Source organism: Ursus americanus, chromosome 15, assembly GCF_024610735.1.
Source record: "Ursus americanus isolate L20-20 chromosome 15, mUrsAme1.1.p, whole genome shotgun sequence".
Taxonomy (NCBI): domain Eukaryota; kingdom Metazoa; phylum Chordata; class Mammalia; order Carnivora; family Ursidae; genus Ursus; species Ursus americanus.
In genome coordinates this window covers 41,968,587-41,982,947 of record NC_142141.1, presented here as the reverse complement: position 1 = coordinate 41,982,947, position 14,361 = coordinate 41,968,587, and positions in this window count along the sequence as shown.

Here is a 14,361-nt window from a genome sequence, read left to right as displayed (position 1 = left end):
TTCACTCACATGTGGAATTTAAGAAACAAAACAGATGAACACAGGGGGAAAGAGAACAAAAAAGAGAGGGAGGCAAATCATAAGAGACTCTTAACTATAGAGAACAAGCTGAGGGTTGCTAAAGGGGAGGTGGGCAGGTTATGGGCTAAATGGGTGATGGGTATTAAGGAGTGCACTTGTTGTGATTATCACTGGGTATTGTATGTAATAGATGAACCACTAAATTCTACTCCTGAAACCAATATTACACTATATGTTAACTAACTAGAATTTAAATAAAAACTTGAAACAAAATAATGAAGTACTGATTCATACTACAATATAATTAAATCTTAAAAACATTATGCTAAAATGAAGTCAGTTATAAAAAAAAGAAGCGTATTGTACCTTTTTTTTAAGTTTGTTTATTTATTTTTTTAGTGATCTCTATATACAATGTGGGGCTTAAACTCACAACCTTAAGATCAAGAGTCAAATCTTTTGACTGAGCCAGACAGATGTCCCAGAAATACACTGTACTTTAATTTTTAATTTTTAAATTGTATTTATTTTTATTTTAGAGGTGGGGGGGTAGGCAGAGGGAGAGGGAGAATCTTAAGCAGGCTCCACGCCCACCATGGAGCCCTATGTGGGGCTTTACCTCAGGATCCTGAGATCATGACCTGAGCCAAAATCAAAAGTCAGACGCTTAACCAACTGAGCCACCCAGGCGCCCCTGTACTTTTAATTCATAATTGTGTATGCATGGATTCAGATATTAATCATAAATATCCAAGAAAACTATTTGTTCACTTCTATTATTTTGTATTTTGTAAAAACAAATTAATCATCATAATAATATTGCTGTCTCTCACTCTGTCCCTCCTTCATTTGATCCTTCCATTATACAGCCTCTGAATCTCACTTCAAACTCTTTTCTAAACTCCCTAGGTATAATTCTACAATTTATTAGAATTATAACTTCCAGTTAATTTATCTTCATTCTAACTCATGATCTTGCCTTAATGAAGTTCCACTGTTGCATACATTTTCATAAAACTTGTTTGATAAGATTTGGATTGCCATTTTTTAAATAATTGTGATTATTCATATAATTATTTTCTGAAGTGGTGGCATCCTCCAATTATTGATATAGGACTAATCTGTTTTATTAGGCTAGAGGGCTCCCTTCAGAAATGTCCTAAGTAGAAAAGATAAAGAATGAGTGCAAAGGAGCAACCAGATGGGAACATTGGAAATTTACGTTGGGAGTATTCTATGATGTGTCATACAGCTAGTAGCACTGAAAATTCAAATATATACTCTCTATTGGAATTATTGTACAGTGCCTTTAAGACGGGTTTACTCTTTAACTTTTGATAGGTGTCTGTTGGATTTTACATTTATCAGAGATTTCACTCACAGAATTATGAGAATGAAGCATTTCATCCGCAGCATTTTCCCCTAGAATTAAGTGATTTGTATTGGGTCTAATCAGAACAACACTTGAATCAATAGGATTTTATCATTTAAATTTCTACACTGGGTTCACATCTCAGTGGAGATGGAGTTGGCCTAGTATATGCTACTTATCTCATTGATTACAACTGAAAACTCTAAACTACATAGAGAAGCTACCCGAGGACTCTGAAAAGTAAATAATAGCAGGCAGATTGGAGTGGAAAGTCAAATCTTGATGAATGACAGGTACCACTGTGAGTTTTCTGTTTTTCTCTCCTATATAGCTCTCAGCTTGACTTGAAGGTAGCTAAATCCCAGGATCCCACTTGCAGGTTCAGACAGTAAAAACTCTGAGAGAAACAATCTCTTTCTAACCAAAAATCTGGGGCAAAAGCCTTCTGTGTGATACTGAGGTTTGGGTAAGGGAGGAATTCCTTGTTTTCCTCATATCTCCCTCCTAGCCCAGCCGAAGAAAAGAATCCGTAGTGTGAAAATCTCACTGTTAATGCGTCAGAGATGATGGCAGTGCAGACATGCTGACACCTAATCCTGCCTGGCAAGAAAAAACTAGAAACAAAGGGAATCCTGTGGTCTGAAGAGTGTAGGGGGAAATCCCTGTTGTTCCTATTTTTCTCTTGCTGTTTCCCTCTCAAAGAGTAATCAGTTACATGAATGTCCATGATAGTGCACGCGGCTAAAACCTTGAGCTAAATCAATTTTTCATCTGAAGGTACCAGGAAAAGAGGCCTCGGTGATCGGGAGAGTCTGGAGAGGAAAGAGCAAGGAACCGGAAAATGGGATATGCTAAATCTACACCTGAGCTGACCCAAGTCTCAGGCTTACCCCCAAGCTGCGAGTTAACTTAACAGGTCACTAGTAACATATCGGACGCTTTGAGAACTGGACTACAATAAAAACCACCACTCAAGTCTTCCCCAAAAGATCAATATCCTTGGCCATTAAACAAACTTTACTAAGAGAATTCTTACAAAGTAGCCCTGACAATAACAGCAGTAAACTAGAAGTTAATTATTCAAAGATAGCTAGAAAACCCAAATATTTGGAAATTAAACCATGCACCTCTAGATAAACTTTGGATAAAAAAGTAATCCTCAAGAAATGTTAGAAAATGCTCTTGACTAAAATAACATGACAAAACAATACAGCGGAGCCTTGAACAACAGGGGGTTAGAGTTGCTGAGCCTCCGGGCAATTCAAAATCCACTTACAACTTTTGACTTTCCAAAAAATTATTAATAGCCTACTATTGACTGGAAGCATTAACCAATAACATAAACAGCTGAGTAACAAATATTTTATATATTATATGCATTATATACTGTATTCTTACAATAAAGAGAGCTGGGGAAAATGTTAGTAAGAAAATCATAGGAAAGAGAAAGTACATTTACAGTACTATACTGTGTTTATGGAAGAAAACCAGTGTATAAGCAGACCCACACAGGTCAAACCCGTGTTGTTCAAGGATCAATTGCCTATCAAAATTTGCAGGACTTGGGTTTAAAAGCGTGCTTAGATAAAAATGTATACCAGTAAATTTCCATATTAGAAATGAAGAAAGTTCTCAAATCAATGATCTAAGATTTCACCTTAAGCAACTAGTAAAAGAAGAGTAAACTCAATCTAAACCAAGTGTGTGTATATATATACACACACATATATATATGTATACATATAGTAAGAGCAAAAATCAAAGAAACTGAAAACAAAACAAAACAGAGAAAAACAAGTGGAATCAAACTGCTTAAATAGCAAGTCATGGCCTTTGACATCATGAAATAACAAAGCAAACAATAAAACCATAACCATACAAGTGAATAAAATGACTGCAAGGGCCACAGAAAGAATAAAGGGATGTTTATTCCTTTAGCAGGGTACTGAGAAAGAACTCTCACTGACTGTCACCTTCAAGCTGACATATACAGCGTCTCAGCACAGAGAGACTGTGCAAAAGGAAGAAGTCACTTGGACCAGGGGTAGGCTGGAGAATGCAGCTCATATAATGTTCCTGAAGCAGGGGAGAGTGTAGTTTGTACAAGAACATTAGGATTAGTCTTACTGAGTGATAAGAATCATGGTACAAGCTCGGGGAATACGCATTCGCTTTTCTATTCAAGAAATACATATTGGGTGCTACTCCTTATTCTAGGCGCTGGGATTAGAGTAGTAACAAAAAGTGTCAAAGAAATTACCTTTACGGAGCTTGTAAAATTTATGAGAAGAGCATTAAGCAAACAAATACTAAGTATATAATTTGTCCAATGGTTATGAGTGCTATGGAGAAAGTGAAGTGGTTTAAGGGAGGGGGAGTGTGAGGAACGGGTGAAGATTGCTATTTAGGGTAAATGGTGAGGGAAGGCTGTTCTGATGAGGTAAACTTTGAGCCAAGAGCAGAAAGAAATGAGAGGTAACCATGAAGGTTACTGGTTGAAAAAGAGTCAAGGCAGAGGAAACAGCAAGTGTCAGTGACTTGTGGTCAGAACATGGTTGGTGTATTTGGGAGGCAGTAAGGAGGCGAATGTGGCTGCAGGAAAGTGAGCCAGAGAAGAGAGGAAGGAAACAGCCAGATCACAAGTGAGCCAACCACGTGGGCCATGCTAAGACCCTGGCTTTTACTCTAACTGTGCGGGATTTCTAGCAGAGAAGTGATACAACCTGAGTTACATTTTAAAAGATGCGTTCTGGCTGCGATGTGAGGAAGAGAGTGTGGGGAGGGGACTGGGGGTAGAGGAGAAGTGAGGGGGAAAACACATATTGCAATGGGTTCAGTGGAAAATAGAAGGAGAAGTGGAGACAGCTAATTTAAACAAGTTATACAATCATTTTCTTGTACAGAGAACAGGTTAGAAGTGGGACAGTAGCTAGAACAGCATGTGATATGAAAGGAGTGTTTTACTGTTATTTTCAGATAGAAAATATGTCAGCAAGGGGCGCCTGGGTGGCTCAGTGGTTAAGCATCTGCCTTCGGCTCAGGGCATGATCCTAGGGTCCTGGGATCAAGCCCCGCATTGAGCTCTCTGCTCCGCTGGGAGCCTGCTTCTTCCTCTCCCACTCCCCCTGCTTGTGTTCCCTCTCTCGCTGGCTGTCTCTCTCTCTCTCTGTCAAATAAATAAATAAAATCTTAAAAAAAAAAAAAAAAGAAAAGAAAATATGTCAGCAAACGTGTTTCTTTAGGGAACCTACCCGTAGTTCCAGAAATGCTGATGACGCAGAATATAGGGAAGGGAGGAGCATCACTGTAGATCAGAGTCCGAGGGCCGTCAAGAGTGCAGGGCCTGGCTAGAAATATGGGCCTGGGAGTATTTGCTTGGTTACTGGAGGAAGACAGACACAGGTGCCCTGTTTGATACTGTGGAGGGAACTCATGGAATGTCTTTCTATTGCTCCTGTGCTTGTGTTTTTCCTTGTAGAACTTGAAATAAGTCCATCTGCTTAGGTTAAAGTACATGGAGGGAATTTTGAAGAACTGAGGTGAGAGGAAATCATGTAAAAATTGCTGTTCAGAAAAGTTGGAAAATTTAGTATATATGTAGTTGTAGGTATATAGCACAGGTTCTGAAATGAATATTCCTAATTGCATCCTTGCTCCCCCACTTAGTAAGTGTCCAACCCAGGGTTAACTATTTAAAATTCCTGCACCTCAGTTTCTTAATGCATCAAATAGGGAGAAAAACTAGTACCTGTATCACAGGTGTTCTGAGGATTAAAAGAGCTACCCCTCTCCCGCAAAACATACACACTTTTAGAATAGTTCCTGACATACATCATGTGCTCAAAAGATATTTTTTTTTATTATTATAGTTTTCAGTGTAATAATGCTTATTATTTCTACATATTTTTTCTATGCTCTAAAACACTTCCAAACTCACTATTTGATTTGATTGGAACCCCTGGGAAAAAATGGAGGTTAAGTTAATCATTGTTCTCCAGAGACCCAAGGAAGAGTTATCAAGTCCACAGGCGGTCTGGAGGCAGAAATCCTTCTTCCTCAAAGACCCTCAGATATTCTCTTAAGACTTTCAACTGACTGGATGAAGCCCACCCATATTAGGGGGGCAGGGGGTAATGTGCTCATTCAAAGTCTGATGATTAAAATGTTAATAAAATCTAAAACACACTTTCGCAGTAACATCCAGATTGGTGATTGACCAAAAACCACATAATGACCTAGCCAAGTATACAAATAAAATTAATCATCACATGGTGTAACCAGAAAGGCGGCTAGACTCTCCGTCTTCCAGTTCTTATTCTTTTGCTCTTTTCCTACCACATGTTCTACAAAGCCAAATCAGAGTATTTGGTATGCAAATTTGGGCTTTCCTATCATTTCACAAAACTACTTCCAGCAATTTTTTTTTTCACTTTGACAAAACTTTAATAAAACTATCAGAGAAGGTCAATGTCGTGTGGAAAGGATTTAGAAATTAAAACAAATAAATGACACACACAAATAACTATTAACGAGGAACTCTTATTGATATCATGCAATTCTCACTTCAAACTTAAAAGTTTTAGTATTATTAGTTCTACATTATAGACAAGGAAGTGGATTTTAGGAGAGGTTATGATATATGCTCTAGACCACACATGGAGGCTCTGGGCTTCAAAGGCAAAAATATGATTTCAGAGTCTTAGCTCTTTCTATTTTAAAATGCTCTGCCTCCTGGTGGACCTTGAAAATAAGATGCAGGTTTCAGTTCAGGCTCTACCACTGGCTGACCATACTATGTGGCCTACTGCTTGACTCATATAAATCCCAGTTTCCTTCTGTATAAATGATAAAAAAAAAATCTGTCCATCCTGTGTGGTAGGACTTTTTGAGGTCCAGCTGAGAAATTTATGGATAAGTTTCTTCAAACTTTTAAACAGTCTTCATACAGGAACTCTTAACGATTATTACGGGAAAGAAGATTAGTGACTTCCCCTGGTGTATATTGTTCCGATGAATTATTTTAAAAATGGAGCTACATCACTATTGCTGATCTTGGAGACCCGCATAATTTTAAAAAAGTAGACAGCCCCAGGGCTTTCAATTTACATTGATTATTGTTACCTCCATCATATAAGAAAAAAAGCAAAAATTAGTGTGATCGAAAGTAAAAAATGTTGACTATTTGATAAGAATTCACGTTTGCACTCAGTAAATTGCAACACTGTATTCAATCTCAAAGAAAAATACTAAAAAAAAAAAAAACCACATTTTAATTTTAAAAGGCATTTTGTCAGCAGGATGTTTTTACTCTGCTGATACACACCTGCCACATAATACCTGAAGCAGAATTGGACTCATATGATTAATAGATACATCTCACCATCATTTCTATGGGATGGACCTGGAGGGCTCCAGTCATTTGGGATTTATTTAACTTCAGGTCTGTGACAGGCCAGCAAGAGCTAGAGATACAGAGCAGCTAAAATTACTACAAAATTCTACAACTTACTTGAAGATATTTTTTTAAAATAATTTTCATTTCCCCCAAACACAATAACTATATCAGAGACTATTCTTTACATTTGATTCCAATAATGAAATCCATAAAGTGCTAAATTAACAAAGTCATTCAGCAGTAGAAATTATAAGAACATTCTATTATTTGTGGTTAATGATACTTTCTGTGGTCAAAACTTTTTGTCCATGTGAAGAAAATTAATTATTAAATATAATAATCTTATTCCAATTATCTTCCTTAAAATATAATTTAGTCATTTTGATATAGCATTTTCTGGGCTGTGAAAATGAAAAGGTGGTAATATATATTGGAATCGCCATACTTTACTTCATTGTTATATTTTCCTTACAAAAATTATATTTTATCTTCTCTGCTATATATTAAACAGAATATTAACTGTATTCAGTTTATACACACACACATTCTCTCTTACATTTCCATATAGAATGAAGAAACTACAATGTGATTTAGCTTAGACAACTGAGTAAGCTCCAACAGTATAATAAATTTTGGCTTCTTTCAAACTGTGAATTAACAAATAATCGAATTTATTCTTAGTCACTTGCTCATCACTCTTCAAGGAAAAAAAAATGTTCCATATGAATGCAGTTGATGTTCTACTCCTACACAAATTCCCCTCTTGCTTTTCCTTTATATCTTTTTTGTCCTCTCTACATAGAGTGTTCTATATAACTTCAATCTTTTGTTATTGTTATTGTTTGGTATGTAGTATAGTTTTAGTATTTTATTTATTTATTTTAATTTCTCTTTCTATTTTGGGTAAAAATGCAAAGAAAGAGCTGCATCTGATCTTTTCAAAATACTTGCAGCTCTTTTAGGGATGGACTACTTGGAATTCTAGGTGAACACTATATTCACACGTGGTTTCATGTCTTGAGATGGTTGGTGAGTCCTTATCTCTTGGACTTCTCTCTTTCACATTGGTCATGAGTTTTAGTTTCTTGTTTTGCTGTATTTTTGGTATTTTTTTTCTCCAGGCCAGTGACTCACACTAATATATTTTTTAATGGATATCTTCTGATTATTAGAAGGACTATAAAGTCTCTCCCAGCTCCAGCAGAGATAGGATTTACAGGCACTTACAGAGGATACTAATAGAACACATTCACATTCTTGTCATGCTAAAGCTCTTGACTTTTCATGATTTGCTTTTTCTAACTTTATGAATGGTTCAGTAACCAATCTAAAAGTAATCTCTAATTTCAGGCTCATAAAATGATTCTTCTATAAAGATACTCAACTCACATTTATAAAATGCAAATTACATTAATCTTCATCTCTTCTTTCATTAATTTAATTTTAATTTAACTGATGTTTGTTGAGCAACTGTAGCAGGTGATTGGGGTATAAAATTGAATTAAACAGGGTCAGTGCATTTATGGACTGATGCTTTAAAAGTGAATATATACAGATTCCTTTAAATGTGGGCAATGATATATATCATTTTTTCTTTTCTCTTTTATTAGATCAGTGAGTATTGGCTGGATACTTAGGATATATTGGATACCATGCTAGTAAAGAACTTGGAATTTAAGAAAAGAGGAAACATGGTTCCCACATTCAGGAGCAAACACTGTAGTAGGGAAGGCAAATATAAAGAGACCACTGGAATGTAATATAGGAAATCCAATTAAATATACATTTGAGTAATTAGTTTATCAATGTTATAACACGAATGACTTACATTTTATAGAAAATGGGCTTAGAGGCAAACAGTGATGGATATGTGTGCCAGGAAAATCAGTAAGTTATTTAGTAAGTGTTATTCTATCATTGAGAAAATAATTAATAGAGATTGGGTTGAACGGAAAGTAAGCAATAAAGAAATCCAGGTCACTTTTTGAAGTGTGTGTGGGAAAAGGATGGGAAAAAGATTGAAGGGAGAAGTGAATTAAATGAAGTGAGATTTATTTTTAGGCCAAAATCTGTAGGCAAGAATTTGTTGTGCGAAAATATTCCTGGATTTTGAACCCATCATTGCCAGTTCCTAGCTGCATGGCCCTCAGCTTGTTACACAACCACAATTATATTGTTTTTAGAATGGGAAGAATAATACCCTCTCTCGTGCTGTTGTGAAGAATCATTGAGAGAAAGTAAATAAAAGATTTGGCACAGTCACTAACTCGAGTAAGAACTCAAGAACGGATGGAATAAGAAGAAAGTCAGTGAAGAAGCATTTTTCTCTTTACACTTTCAAAACCTCTAATGGCTTTCCATATTCACTGGACATAGCAAAAACTTTAGTTTTGTCTTTTATCCCACTTTCCTGTCACTCTTTCTTAACCTGCTCCATTTCCACTGACCTGTAGGAGATTTGCTGGATCTAACAGTCCATTTTATGTCAACACATCTTTAATCACATGGGGCTTCTATCTGAATTGTCTTCCCTCCACTTTTCTGCAACACAGACCATTCACCTTGAATTCAACTTGGTTTTCAACAATAAGGTAGTTCTGCAGCCCCCATACTACTTAGAACTCACCATCTCCCTATGTCCTTCCCAACAGCACCCAAGCACACATTTATTACAAGCCCTCCATGACTTCATTCCACTGTTTTTTACTTAAATGACTACCTCCCCATTAGTCACTACCTTAAAGATAGCCTAACCATCAAAGCTTACCTAATTTTACAACCTAAGTACCCAACCCGGTACCTAATACATGGTAGGGCTGAACTTGTTCTTTGTAGTAAATAAAGAACTCTGTGTAGATTTGTGCAGCTACCGTTGCAGAAACAAATCAAACAAAAGAACCATACTGCATGAAGTCTACAGAGTTAAGAAGGAAAGCCAAGAGGAACTTGGAAATTTGCAGCAAATTCAGGCAGACAAAGAATCTTCTGCAACAAAAAGCATATCACCTCTCTTGATGACTTCATGCATGTCTAATCCATCAGCGTATCTATAAATTCTGCAGCCTAAATGCATCATCAATCTTTTTTTACTTTACTCCACCTCTGCAGTCATTCTATTTGGGCTATTACAATATCTTTCTATTGTATTTTTCAGCTTTTACTTTTACTCATTTGCCTCCAAACAATCGTATCTCCACATATTATGTATCCCTCGCATCTGGGACATTTTCTACGTTTAGTATGTCTCAATTCCTATTCCATAAATGAATAAATGATCTAATAAAACACATTAAATAATCTATACCTGAGATGGTTTGTGTCTGTACTTGAATATTTTTGTTGCCTCTTTTTTACTTTGTAGCTAAAAGTTGTTAAGCAATTTCCTATAATGCCTCAATTTTTCTAACTAATTTTGTTTTGTCATTGTTCTTGTACATCCCCAAAACAAAAAAACCTCTCACTCTTTGGTACAATAAGAACACTTGTTCCCCACCAACACACAGTTTATTTAGCATCTGGCTGAAAAGAGCATGTTAGTTTATTTGTAAGTTATTGAAATTTAATTCAGACCAGTTTGGACTACCAAAAACTAATACTGCATTACATAATTGATGGAAGGATTGAAAAATCTAACAGCAGGGAGTGTGGTGTAGCCCCTGGGACTCAATATTAATGGGGACTTGAATTCTCTCGTGACCTCAGCACTCAGACATCACTCTCTTGACCAACAGAGAAGCTTCCTCTCGTGGAGCAATAGGATTTCCAACAGATCCGGAAGTTGCTATTTTAAAACCTTTGCCCTCTATTTGGCAAAATATCAAGGAAATGCTGACCTATGCAATCTCAGAATCATGCAGGAACAAGAGGGTTGTCCAGAACTCAAATTGTTAGAGGTCTGAAGAGAGCAGTCATCAGAAGAGGGGAAAGAGGAAAAATGGTACAGGTGAATGCTGGCTAGGGAACAAAGAGCATGCAGTACAATAAGGGACATATATGAATGTGCTATTGCATTCCCTAATATTAGCTGTGACATCATTGAAAGAGGGTATATTGGCTTTCAAAAAAATATAGGATTAAGCAAACCTGTAAGAGCACAAATGCCATGCCATCGGTATGTGTGTGCTAATGTATGGATTGAGGGGCTCATTTGTAACAATGAAAGGGTAACAAGGAAACAATTCTAATGATATTAAGTAGTAAGTTGAGCTTAGCTGTACATGCTGATATTGAGTTCCTCTCACAGACCTTATCTTTGCTCTCCTCTCAAACACACACACACATTTGCTGAGAATAAAACAATATATATTTTTAAAAATGGTGTGTTCTCCATATTATGGGAAGCTGCCTAGAGTATTTATTTGAAACCCTGTATCTATAATTAGATGCTTAAACTCAAGAGAAAGCAACGGCATTAACCTTTGCATGCAATAAGTACAAGTTTTACTAAGCTACAATTGCATGAAATTTGTTAAAGTCAGTGTGTAGTGAGATAAAATCTTTTTAATGTTGTCGAATAAGAATTAAACAAGAAAAAGGCTGATAATGTAAAAAATGGGTAAAAGTGACCATTAGGTTTTTATTAGAATATTGATTCAAAATAATTTTCTAGTGTGTGGCTATAAAATGCATATTATACGATGTTCTTAATATTTCAGTTTGTATATTTCAGTAGTTTGCGGGTATTAATAGTACATTTGTACTTCTTTCTTTTGCTTCCAACTATGAGCTTGAGATTGCTTCCTTCAGGGAACTAAAGATCCTTCCCAGAACTTTGCTTTTTCCCCCCTCCATTTTATCACAAATCCCATCTTGCTAAGAGACTAAATCCATGTTTAAATGCTAATGTGATAAAAATATATTTATCAGAGAAAGAAAGTGATATCCTTTATTTGAATTCAAATTGATGGAGACATTTCAAATTTTATCTGGCATAAGAGAGCATAGTTTGCAAATATTAAGTTGGAGGAGAATCTCCAGAGCATACTGGTATACGCCAACTGGAAGTTGGATTTAAATAATTAGTGAAATCACCATTTGTGTGCTAGAAATATGATATTTTTACTCTGCATATTACTGCTGCAAAGATCAAATCTAGAAAGCCTGTCTTCCAGGGACTTTAAGATCCACTGCCTTGATTGAACTACAGGGAAATTTTACCTTCAATTGAGAGTCAAGAGTTGTACTGGTGAAAGTGAATCATTATCTATGAGGAAAAAACAAAATTAACAATCTCCTCATGGAAAAGCAAGACTTACTAATGAGCACAAAACATTAGTCAGAGCCAATTTTTTTTTTTCTGTTTTTAATCACAGGATGTGGCATAATCTTTTTAAACGTTCATGGTATTGTATCTTTGCATGGGGCCACTCAGGATGGGAGGGGTCAGTAATGTGGAACCCTGGGGAACTAGACATACCACATTGCAACTTATCCAGAAGTTTGGAGGTGGAAGGGAAGAGTGTGAAGCATTTCCAACTAAGTAAAACTTCAGATTTTTTGGAGCTATGCAAGATAATCAAGATGGACGAGAAATCTATCAAGTCCTGCCTGCAGCATCTCCTTGGGGCCTGATTATATCAAGAGTGTTTTCAAACTGGAAACACAATGGCCAGCTACCAAATGAATATCAATATTTCCTCAGCTTAACAAAATCAATTTTTTCATAATCCTTGTGGCTTGATGGAAATAGGTATAAAACTTTTTTTTATACCAGAATGTCATTTCTAATCATTAGTTATACTGATTTTAAAAAACCCAACTATCATAGTTTGTTCTATATTCTCCACTTATTTCTTTACTTAAATAGTGTGTGTCACTCCCCATTTGCCATTTACAAAGTGTTAGTAAAATACTCAGCCATACAAATACATCTCCATCTTGCCTTTGCCTCAGTAAGTTGGTATTTGTAGCCAGGCCACTGATTGTTTTTGAGAAAGTTATTGGGAAATAATTTAGAAAAAAAGATAAAGTTTATGGATTTTTTTCCCCTTCCAGGCCCTTCTATTTTTATACCATATGTATAATTTTAGCACTCTTTTCTTCCATGACAGTTTGTGACATGAGTCAATCAATACCAGACTCATCACCCCATCCTTGTTTGCTAGCAACTTTAGAACAATTGTACTACACAATTGTATTGATCCATAAATAAACAACAGATGGTTTGACTGGCAGTTTTCTGGATCTGTAGAAATTATAAAATGTACCCAAAGATTCCAAAGGACCATACCTCACTAGAGAGTAGTTAATCCTCAACGGGATACAAAAAGAAAGTAGAACAACAAGACCTAAGATTTTGTTAAATTAACAATTAAATCCTTATATCCATATGTTATGATTTTTTAACAGGTAGGATCTTGTTGAATTATCAGGAGGATGATATTGGTAATATTACTTTTGGGAAAACGACATTAAGAAACACCTGACCTAAGAAAAGAAATACAAATATCTCAATGGTTAAATTCTATGTGTGTACGTGTGCATTCATGTGTATGTGTAATAAATACATATCTATGAACCATGTAGAACTGCTTGTATTTGATACTATTCGAACTCCAAAATGGAAATTTGTATAACTCAACCTAGAGTTGACAAGTCCATAAATGGAAAAAAATTATTTTTTTCCCCATTGTTACTCTCATTTCCCTGGCATATGGGAAAGGTTTAAAAATTATTAATTCTAAGGAAGTGGCTTAATTCAAATAAAACTGTTAGCAATGATGTGCCTGACCTTCCCTAGCAGACGATTATTTGTCTTTCCACTAAAAGCAATGACATCTTGCCAGTTTTTGAGAAAAGATTTAGAAATGAATGTTTTACTGCTCTTTTCATATGGGTTTGTAGATCTGCACTTTTCTTGTTGTTATTGGCACCATTACCTAAGTATCACTGCTATTCTGTCTCTATTCTCCAGTCTGTCATCCTGTTCCCCTAAATTAATGTGGTATTAATTTGAGCAAAGTTGAGAAGAATAAGTTTTTCAAACATAGGTTAAATTTGGATTGATTACAGATGTTTCTGAAACTATTAAGAGATATGACATTCTTTCAATGAAATCATAGAATGTGAGATTTGGAAGGAACCTATACACCATTTATCCCAAACTTCAAGCAATCCATAAAAGAGAAGATCTAGAAATGACAGGGTTACCCCAAAAATCATGAAGCTAATTAATGGTTGACATTTTTCTCACTACTACCTAGGCAAATAAGTTGCCTACCATTTAAATATATTTTGGAAATTCACATAAATTAGTATTTCCTCAAAAAACTCCAACATCCCAATGTTGGCCATTTTGGGGTTATATGTTTCAGATTCTTTTGCTTTATCATCAGAGATCATATTCCTTCCATAGCAATGATCAAGTTACTACAATCAAGGTGTTTATGCAGCATCCCATTTACACAGTTTGTCTTCAAGCTGCACATATAATATACGGTCTACATATTCCAGTTGCTGGTAAATCACTTCCCAATTGTAGAACTTGGGTTCAAACATCCACATGAGCTTGTGGTTAGACATCCTACGCTTGCATGTCCCAAGCAGCACTATGTAATGATATTCTGGTTTTGTA